Raw genomic sequence first — 10,000 nt, forward strand, 5'->3', positions numbered from 1 at the left:
TAACAAACAGGTGAGGGAGGGGGGTGGGCAGGGAGGTGAAGGGAGGGGCGGGGGCAGGTACGGAGGGAGGTAGAGAAAGAGAGGAAGGGGAGAGGGAGTGAGAGGAATGACTTAGTCTCTCGCGCACTCTCTGCAATAAGAAAAAGAAGAAAGATTAATTAAGTCACAAATAAAATGTTTTCAGGAACAAAATTTTAAGAAATTTTTTAGAAGGATGCAATGTTGAGAGAACTCCTTAGAAACAGGTACTTTTAAAGAATAATGATAGTAATTTTGCTTTTGCCACTGGTATTACTACTACTACTACTGCTACTACTACTTACTACTACTACTACCTACTACTACTACCACCACCACTACTACTACTACTACCACTTCTACTTCAACTACTTTTAATGCCAGTAATGACTTAATAGAGAATGAAACTAAAAGCAAGATGTAAAAAAAAAAAAAGAACTGAATTGCAACTAAATGAGAACTGAAACGCGAAGTACACATGACGAAATTAAATGAAAAGTGATGAAAACGACAAAAAGAAAGAGATCAACATACAGAGAAAATTGCAAATAAAAAAAAAAAAAAAACGAATGATAATAATTGTAAGATTGATATACACAGTAGAGGAGACAGTGAATATAGTAAAAAAAAAAAAATACGTTAAGATGTGTTAAGTATAAGAGTTAAAAATAAAAGTGCCTAGGACTTCCCGATATCCTATTCCAAGAAGAGAGAGAGAGAGATAACTCACCTCAATGGTATCCACTGTAAGAGCTGCCTCCACCTCCGTATCCACCGCCACCGGCCACCGTGGCCGCCAATGTCATAACCCGCCGCCCGCCGCCGCCAAAACCGCCATGTCCACCGCCCGCCGAAGCCACCATGTCCACCGCCGCCATAGCCGCCGCCGCCGCCGCCGCCATGACCGCCACCACCATAGCCGCCTCCGCCAAATCCACCGCCGCCGAAGCCGCCATGTCCACCTCCGCCATAACCGCCGCCGCCATGGCCGCCACCGAATCCACCACCGCCATGGCCACCACCGAATCCACCACCACCATAGCCGCCGCCTCCGTGGGCCGCCGCCGAATCCACCACCGCCATAGCCGCCGCCGCCGCCGCCGCCAAATCCACCGCCGCCATATCCGCCGCCGCCATGGCCGCCACCACCATAGCCGCCGCCGCCGCCGCCATATCCACCCACGTACTTGATGGTGTGCTGGTGGTGCACGGGCACGTGCACGGGGCACGTACACGTAGTGGTAGCGAGATCCTCCGCCACCGCCCTTCTTGCCGCCGCCCCCCGAAGCCCTTAAAGCCCGGGGGTGGCGACCGCCGCCGCCACCAGCGCCAAGAGGACCAGTGCTGCCCGCGCGCTGCGAGGAGGGAGGGAGGAATGAGGGTTGGTGCTGGAGGAGTAACATGGAGAAAGTGGAAAGGAAATGAGAGTTGAAAGAGAGAGGGAATGAAAGAGATGAGGTAGTGAATGTGAGGAGAGCCAGGTGTGAGGGGCAGGGGGAAGGGAGAGTAAGGGAGTGAGGGAGAGTGGATCAGGTTGGAGAGAGGGGCATGGCAGGTTTGTTCATTGAGAGAAGAAAGGAAAAAAAAAAAAGAGTGAGGAGAGGCGTTACAGAATGCCTGCCATGACGCAGTGGAGGTGTTGGGGAGGGAGAGAATCCCTAGCGGTAATGATGAGATGTAGAAACACGAGAGATGCAAGTCTTTAGTGGTGCGGGGAGGGAGGGAGAGGGAGGGGGAAAGATAAAAAGGAAGAAGAATCAGGTAAAACAGGGAAAAAGGGAAAGGGAGAAAGAACAAAATGGAAAAGAGAAGTGGATGGCGGAATGTGCATGGAAGAGATAAAAAGATAAGAGATGGAAAGATAAAAATTTGGAAAGACGGACAGGAAGAAGAAATGAGAAAGAAATAGAAGCGTTTCCAAACTGAAAATCTCATAATTAAAAAGACAGATACACCAGAAAGAACAAAGAAAAACAGATAGAAAACAGACAGAGAAACACAAAACAGAAAAGAGAGCAAACAAAACAGGAAAGTCAGAAAGAGAAAGAGAAAGAGACAAGGAGGGAAAGAGAGCAGAAAGAAAACAAAAACGAAAGTAGCACACGGCGAACCAAAAATAACCACAGAAAGCAAAAGTATGAGAGAGAGAGAGAGAGAGAGAGAGAGAGAGAGAGAGAGAGAGAGAGAGAGGAGAGAGAGAGAGAGAGAGAGAGAGAGCGAGTTAAAGCAAGTTACTCGGCTCACCATCTTCGCAGCAGCTCTCACTTCACAAGACAATGCCACAAGCTGCCTCCTCCCGGTATATATAGACCCCGAAATGTGCCTCTCACCTCGCCGCTGCCTCCTCCTCCTCCTCCTCCTCCTCCTGCTGCTGCTCAGACACATTCACCTGACCTGCTACCTCCCCCCCGCGGCCCCCTCCCAGCCCCAGGGTCAAGGAAGTCATCACCCAAGCTTTACTTCCGGACAGGTGACACGCCCCGCTCATGTTGAACTAACCTACTACTGACGAAGGAGGGAAAGGTGGAAGGGAGGAATGGGAGGGAAAGAGTGATTTTGAAATATACTGTCTTTCGTTACTTCTATAAAGGAGAACGTGAGGAAAGATAGATAGATAGAAAGACTGGTATATACGTAGATAGATAGATAGGTAGATGTATAGATAGATCGGGTGATAGAGAGATAAATAGATAGATAGACAGATAGACTGACAGAAAGGACAATGGAAAGAAAAAAGAAGGAAGAGAAAAGACTTACTTAAATTGATCTTCCTTAACCTTAAAAATAAAGAAAAAGAAAAGAAAGAAAAAAAAAGAATAAAAAGTAAGAGTAAGACACACACACACACACACACACACACACACACACACACACACACACACACACACACACACACACACACAACATACACACACACACACACACACACACACACACACACACACACACACACACACAACACACACACACACACACACACACACACACACACACACACTAAGACCTACTTTATGCTTACTTCAGCTACTTGACTCTCATAATCTCCCCAATAAAAAAAAATAAAAAAACATCACATAAGATTTTTTTTTGTACTTTTTTTGCTCTATTTTCTCTTCTTTTCTTCTTCTTCTTCTCTTCTTCTTCTTGTTCTGCTTCCTCCTTGTACAGAAGACGAAGGTGTGGCCGGACAGGTGATCACGTTAATTAGTTTCCTCACCCGCATTGTCAATTCCTCAGGTAAGATAAGGTACGGATAGATGCAGGTGTAAAAAATGAATAATATTTTTACTATTCACTTTATACAAGTCATAACAACCGGCTGTCTCCTCCTCCTCCTCCTCCTCCTCCTCCTCCTCCTCCTCTTCTACCCACTTTTTACTCTTCACCTTCTCTTTTCTTAATGGAAGAGTGGTGCTGTTGCTAATTCTTCCTTCCCTCTTCTTCCTCTTCTCTCTTCCTACTTTACTTTCCTCTTTGCGTATCTTCTTCTTTTCTTATTCTCTTTCCTTCATCTGAAAATGACGTGACTGCACATGATTGTCGAGTTTCCAGTGAAAATGATGCGTCTAGTTTCATTATTATCTATTTTTCCCTTTCTTCCTTCTTCTCTCCTCCTCGTCTTTTCTTTCCTTCTCTCACTTTCAGCATTCTATCTTCTTTTCTTGTTTCTCCATTTTCTATTTGCTCATTTTACTTTTCCTTCTCCTCCTCCTCCTCCTCCTTGTCTTCCCTTATCTCCTCCACCTCTTCTTCCTGTTCCTCCTCCTCTGACTCGTTCTCTTCCATCTTGTCTTCTTTCTTGTCTCTTTCCTACTTGCTCATTTTATTTTTCCTCCACCTCCTTTTACTCCTCCCCTTCTCCTCCTCATCATCATCCTCCTTCTCCTTCTTGCTGATCTTTAAATACCGCTGACCTATAACCTAACGGAAAAAACAATTATTAATCAATATTGAAACATCCCAAATTTAGATGCACTGAGACACAGGAACAATCGAAAAGGTTCCCACGGGTCAGGTTGCCATTCGCCCGTGTCATGTCGCGCTCAATGCTGAGAACTATATTATGAAACACGTCTGTCTACATATCTACCTTTAAAACCTCTAGTTAAAGTGACACGGGTTTCTAAGCGTGTTTTTTTGACGGTTCCAGTGACAGATTAACAATATTTCTACATTATCAACTGGAGAAACACGCTTGAGAACTCGGCTAAGCATCTCTGTGGCTTTGTTAGATATCTGTGATAGGAGAGCAGTGGTTTTTAATACGACCTTGAGTCATAAAAAGGTGTTAATGACGGTACTAAAATGTTGCTAATGTTTCTCCACTATCTCCTTTTGACGTTTCCCTTGGGTGACTGGTTGGCGCCATGTACGAGTGTTTCTCTCCCTTGCATCTTCCTCTTCTCTCCCTTCCTCATCTTCCTCCCATACCTTGCAATTCTGACGCGGTGCCATCCCTCCGTCTCTCTCTTTCCCACTGTCGATCGTTCATGCAAGGGTTTCTTTTTAGCGTGACACGAACTGCATGGGTGGTTAACCTTTGTCTTGCATGGATGATGACGGAAGTGTTGATGATGGTGATAGTGGTGTGTAATGGTGATGGTGATGGTAGTGGGTGGTGGTAGTGGTGATGGTGGTGATGATGATGATAATGGTTTCTATTCATGCATTTATCTCATCTTCTTTTAAAGACTTGTTCTCTTCTTCTTCTTCTTCTTCTTCTTCTTCTTCTTCTTTTCTTCTTCTTCCTCCTCCTCCTCTCCTCTTCCTCCTCCTTCTCCTTGTCATTATCATCGTCCTCCTTGATCCCTTCTTATTTAACGCATATACTGTCCTCCTCCTCCTCCTCCTCCTCCTTCTCCTCCTCCTCCTAGCTACCTTCACTATGAGGAGAGATAAACGTGACCAATGAAAAAAAAAAAAAGTTTGTTCCCTGGAAAGAAATTTAACTGAAGAAAAGAGAGGAAAAACAGAGGGAAGGGAGAGGGAAGGGAGGGAAAGGGAAAGAAAAGGGGGTAAATTAATAAAAAAGGGAGGGATTTTTGTAAGAAAGTAGGAGAGGGAAAAAAGAGGTAAGAGGGAAAAAGAAGCGAGGGAGTGGAAGGTAATTCTCTGGGGGGATGAAATGTAAATGAAAGTACTAAAGGAAATGAGAAATATGAAGAAAAGAAAACAGGAATAAAGGGGGAAGAAGACAAAGAGGAAAATGAAGAAAAAATAGGGAAATTGGATAAGGAAAAGGAAGAGAGAGAGAGAGAGAGAGAGAAGAGAGAGAGAGAGAGAGAGAGAGAGAGAGAGAGAGAGAGAGAGAGAGAGAGAGAGAGAGAGAGAGGCACTAAAAATGTAAGAGAAAGGGAAGTGGAGAGAGAAAGGAGGGGACGGAGTGAGGGAGGGAGGGAGGGAGGGAGGGAAAGGGAAAGGGGGGGGTGATGGGGGAGCGTGAAAGGGAGAAAAGTTATTCATTTTTATTTTTTTTTCAGATCTTGCAAGTTTCCTACAAAAATTTAATTAGGTTAAGATAGTTACTGTTAAAAATATAGACGAAATTACAGTAAAAAAAAAAAAGGAAAAAAAATATATAGATACAGTATATTTTGTATTTGTATTAACACTAAGATTAGAAGATTGAGAAAGGAACACCACCACTACCACCACCACCACCACCACCACCATCACCACCGCTACTACTACTCTTACTCCTACTATCACCAAAACCACAATCACCCACCACCACCACCACCACCACCACCCCCAGCACAACAATAAAGGCAGAATAGGAGAATACAAAAAGAGGATAGGGAATACAAGAAAAAAAGAAAAGAAAAGACCCAAAACCGCCCAATCACCATCACCAACATTACCGTCATCACCACCAACAACAGAACCAGCAGCCGCATTAGCCGCACAAACACCGCCACCACCACCACCACCACTACCACCACCCACCACCACCACTATCACTATCACTGCTAAAACTACCTATCACTACCATCACCAGACTACTATCACCCATCACCACCCATCATCACTACCTGCCACCACCACCAGAAAAAAACGGAGCAAAAAATATCTAAAGGAAAAGAAAGGAAGGAGAGAGAGAGAGAGAGAGAGAGAGAGAGAGAGAGAGAGAGAGAGAGAGAGAGGAGAGAGAGAGAGAGAGAGAGAGAGAGAGAGAGAGAGAGAGAGAGAGAGAGAGAATGGAAGGAAGTATGGAAGAATGGAAGAAAGAAAAAAAGAAACAAACAAACGAACGAAGGAGGGAAGAAAGAAGGGAGAGAAAAGAAAGCAAATGACATACAAAAGAAAAATAGGAATATAAAAGAAGGAAAAAAAACATAATAAAATCCACCAACAAAGAAAGGAAGAAAGAGAAAGAAGAAGAAGAAGAAAGAAAACCAATAGCACAACGGAGAAAGAAAAGAAGGAGAAAGGAGGAAAATAAAGAAAAGGAGCAGCAACAAGGAGGACTAATACAGAACAAATCAAACAATTCTTTACTGATCAACAACTTTTTATTATCAAGAATCTCAACATTACTTCATATAATTGCTACAGCTACTTCGATACTTAAATGTACACACAAACACACACACACACACACACACACGCACAGCACACACACACACACCCAAGGCCTTCATTGTTCACTCTTCACCTTGTCCCAGGTAACTGAAAAGGAAAGATTTGTGAGTTGTACGAAAAATAAGGAGGAAAAGAAGAAAAATCAATAGTAGCAGTAGTAGTAGTAGTAGTAGTAGTAGTAGTAGTAGTAGTAGTAGTAGTAGTAGTAGAAGGAGGAGGAGGAGGAGGAGGAGGAGGAGGTGGAAAAAAAATAGGTTTAAATACACTGTAAGGTTTAACAAAGCATACATAAATAAACAGGGTAAAACATGAGAGAAAAAATAAGTATGCAAATATGAGAGTATCATTACACAGACCTTGAAATATGAAAGGAATAAGAAGAATGAGTATGAAAACAATCCTTATTCGTAAGATAATTTGACTGAAGGTATAAGCAATATGGTGACATTGAAAATATATATATATATATAAAAAAAAAGATAAGGTAGCAGATTAGTAAATAAATGGAAAATGAAATAAATAAGTAGGTTAATAAATGAATAGATACATGAAGGAATAAATGAAATAATAACAAATGAAAGCTAATAACAATAATAACAGGAACAATAACGATAAACTGATAATAAAGATACATAGATAACTAAAATCCGTAAACAATAAAAAGTACAAAAAAAAGATAAACAAAACAATAAAAACAACAGGCAAACAAATAAACAACTACAACAAAAAACAATAAAAAGTAAAAAAAGAAAAAAAAAAATCACTAAAAAAATTAAAATCACCGTACCCTCAGTGCCCATATCCACCATATCCACCGCCGCTGTGTCCGTACCCCGCCGCTACTGTGCCCATATCCACCTCCATGGTCCGTGCCCGTATCCACCAGAGTGTCCGTAGCCCTCCGCCGTGTCCGTAGCCTTTGCCGTGTCCGTACCCGTAGCCATGGGTGCACGTGCTTGACGGAGTGGTGGTGTACGGGCACGTGGACAGGCACGTAAACATATTGGTAGCGGTTTTTCCCCCTGCGGCGTCCTTTTCCGGGGTTGGGATCCGCCCCCACCAGCGCCCGCCACCATCACCGCCACCACCACCAGGAACAGGACAGTGAAGCGCTGCGTGGGAGAGTAGGTGAGTGAGGGGAGAGTAATGGGTGCGAAGTGAGGGTAGGTGGGAGAGGAACTGAAGATATGATGGGGATGGTAAGTGAGGGGGAGATTAACGGGAAGAGTGAGGTAGTGAGGGGAGAGTAAGTGAAGAAATGAGGGGAGAGTAAGGGGAGAGGAAGTGAAGTGAGGGGAGAGGAAGAGAGAGGGAGTGAGGAAGTGATGGGAGAATAAGAGGGAGAGGAAGTGAGGGTACAAGGAGTGAGGAAGTGAGAGAATCGAGGAAGTGGGAGTAAAAGGGATGAGGAAGTGAGAAAATGATGCGAGAGTAAGAGAGAGAGAGAGAGAGAGAGAGAGAGAGAGAGAGAGAGAGAGAGAGAGAGAGAGAGAGAGAGGAGAGAGAGAGAGAGAGAGAGGAAAGTGAGGCAAAAGTAGTAATCACCATCCACCACCTCCACCTCCTCTTCCTCCTAATCATCATCATCATCAGTCTATTCCACTATTCCTTCCCTCCATCCAACCTCCCCCTCTTCTCTGCTGGCTTCACGTCCATCCCAGGCCATCCCAGCAGAAGATCCTAGCCAGTACGTTATCCCTTCACTCACCAGGATTATTTGCAAAGACTGTTTACGTGACTAGTAGGGTTCCCTCGGCTAAAGGTGGCAATTCATAACGAGTAGAGCCAAAAGGGTTATCCAAAATTAGAGATGGGAGGAGAAGAGAGAAAGAAGACAAAAAAAAAAAAAAAAGGGAGGTATTCAACGAGGGAAACTAGGGAAATAAGAGAAAGATTATCGAGGGAACATAAAAAAAAAGCGAGGAAAAGAAGAAAGGATAGGGAGAAAAAATTTATTTAGAGAGGGAAACGAGATAAATAAGAGAAGTATTAAAAGATGAATGCACAGAAAAAAAAAAGCGAAGAAGAAAACAAGACGGGGGAAAGAAACAGGTACAAAAAAAAAAAGAATGAAAATGAGAATGACAGTAAAAGGAAAATGGGGGGAAAAGGGGAAAGTAGAAAAGTACATAAAGGAGACAAAAGGGAAGAAAGAAAATATTGGGGCAAGATGAAAGGGGGAAAGTGAGATAAATGGCCAGGCAAAGGGAAGGGAAGGGAGGGAAAGGGAGGGAAGAGGTAGAAGAAGAAGGGAGAGTGATAGGGAAGGTCGAGGATTAGTGATGTGGCGTGAAAAGGAGGAGGAGGAGGAGGAGGAGGAGGAGGAGGAGAGAGGTAGTGGTGGTGGTGGAGGTTAAGTGAAGGCAGGTCAAGGAATTATGCATGAGAGACAAACGTGAGAGGGAGACAGAGTGGGAGAGAGGTGAGAGAGAGTTAGGGAGAGTGAGGAAGAGGGCTGGTGTCAACAAGGCAGTGAAGGACAGAGGTAAAAATGTAGGTGAGGGGGCAGAAGGAAAGAAAAAGGGAAGAGGAGGAGGGAGAGGGGGGAAGAGAGGATGATGATGAAGAGTTTGAATAATGACGAGGTGGAAGAGAGAGAGAGAGAGAGAGAGAGAGAGAGAGAGAGAGAGAGAGAGAGAGAGAGAGAGAGAGAGAGAGAGAGAGAGAGAGAGAGAGAGAGAGAGAGAGAGAAAGAGAGAGAGAACATAACTAAAAACCACAACTAGCTATCAAAAAGAATAACAAAAATACAAAAAAAAGGAGGAAAAAGAAAAAAAAATCAAATCACCTTAACTTAAATAAACAAGAGACAAAGAGACCAAAGACTGAGAAAGAAAAGAAAAGAAGGGAAAAGGAAAACAGGGCAATGATGATGAGCCAGAAACAATCCTGAACCTTTCTATTTGTTCACTTTTTCTCCTTCTCTCTCTCTCTCTCTCTCTCTCTCTCTCTCTCTCTCTCTCTCTCTCTCTCTCTCTCTCTCTCTCTCTCTCTCTCTCTCTCTCTCTCTCTCTCTCGTCTTGTCTCTTCTTGCCTTTCAGTTTAAACACAGAAACTGAATCTTTCGGGCACGAGTCTCGCCTTGACCAATTAACAAGGAGTACAGGGCTTCCTTCCTTCCTTCCTTCCTTCCTTCCTTCCTTCCTTCCTTCTGCTTTTGACACGTTAAGAAAATAATTACCTTGACAAATGATCAATAAAGATAGAAAAGAAAAAGGAAAAAAGAAACAACGCTAACTTTTGGAATGTTAAGGAAGCGATTACCACCGAAAAAAAATTATTAGGAAAGAAAAGAAAAATGGGAAGAAAATAATGCTTTGGAACGTAAAGTAAGCAATTGCCAAAAAAAGATAAATAAATAAAGAAAAGAAAGAAAACATGAAAGAAGGAAAAGAAAACA

The 10,000-nt window shown here is 43.3% G+C and overlaps 2 long non-coding RNA genes across 2 annotated transcripts in view; both read right to left on the reverse strand.

The window, feature by feature from the left end:
- The window catches only part of LOC135110366 (uncharacterized), a 2,498-nt gene extending 96 nt beyond the window's left edge, over positions 1 to 2,402 (reverse strand). The window contains exons 1-2 of the long non-coding RNA XR_010273219.1: positions 749 to 2,402; positions 1 to 128 (exon numbers count right to left, since the gene is read on the reverse strand). The exon at positions 1 to 128 is cut by the window's left edge and continues 96 nt beyond it. This is a non-coding gene — a long non-coding RNA (uncharacterized LOC135110366). The remainder of the gene's footprint in view (positions 129 to 748) is intronic.
- A 4,109-nt stretch (positions 2,403 to 6,511) lies between these two features.
- The window catches only part of LOC135110754 (uncharacterized), a 4,674-nt gene continuing 1,185 nt past the window's right edge, over positions 6,512 to 10,000 (reverse strand). The window contains exons 2-3 of the long non-coding RNA XR_010273406.1: positions 7,388 to 7,712; positions 6,512 to 6,687 (exon numbers count right to left, since the gene is read on the reverse strand). This is a non-coding gene — a long non-coding RNA (uncharacterized LOC135110754). The remainder of the gene's footprint in view (positions 6,688 to 7,387; positions 7,713 to 10,000) is intronic.

The sequence above is a fragment of the Scylla paramamosain genome, chromosome 20 (assembly GCF_035594125.1).
Source record: "Scylla paramamosain isolate STU-SP2022 chromosome 20, ASM3559412v1, whole genome shotgun sequence".
NCBI classification, from domain to species: Eukaryota; Metazoa; Arthropoda; class Malacostraca; order Decapoda; family Portunidae; genus Scylla; species Scylla paramamosain.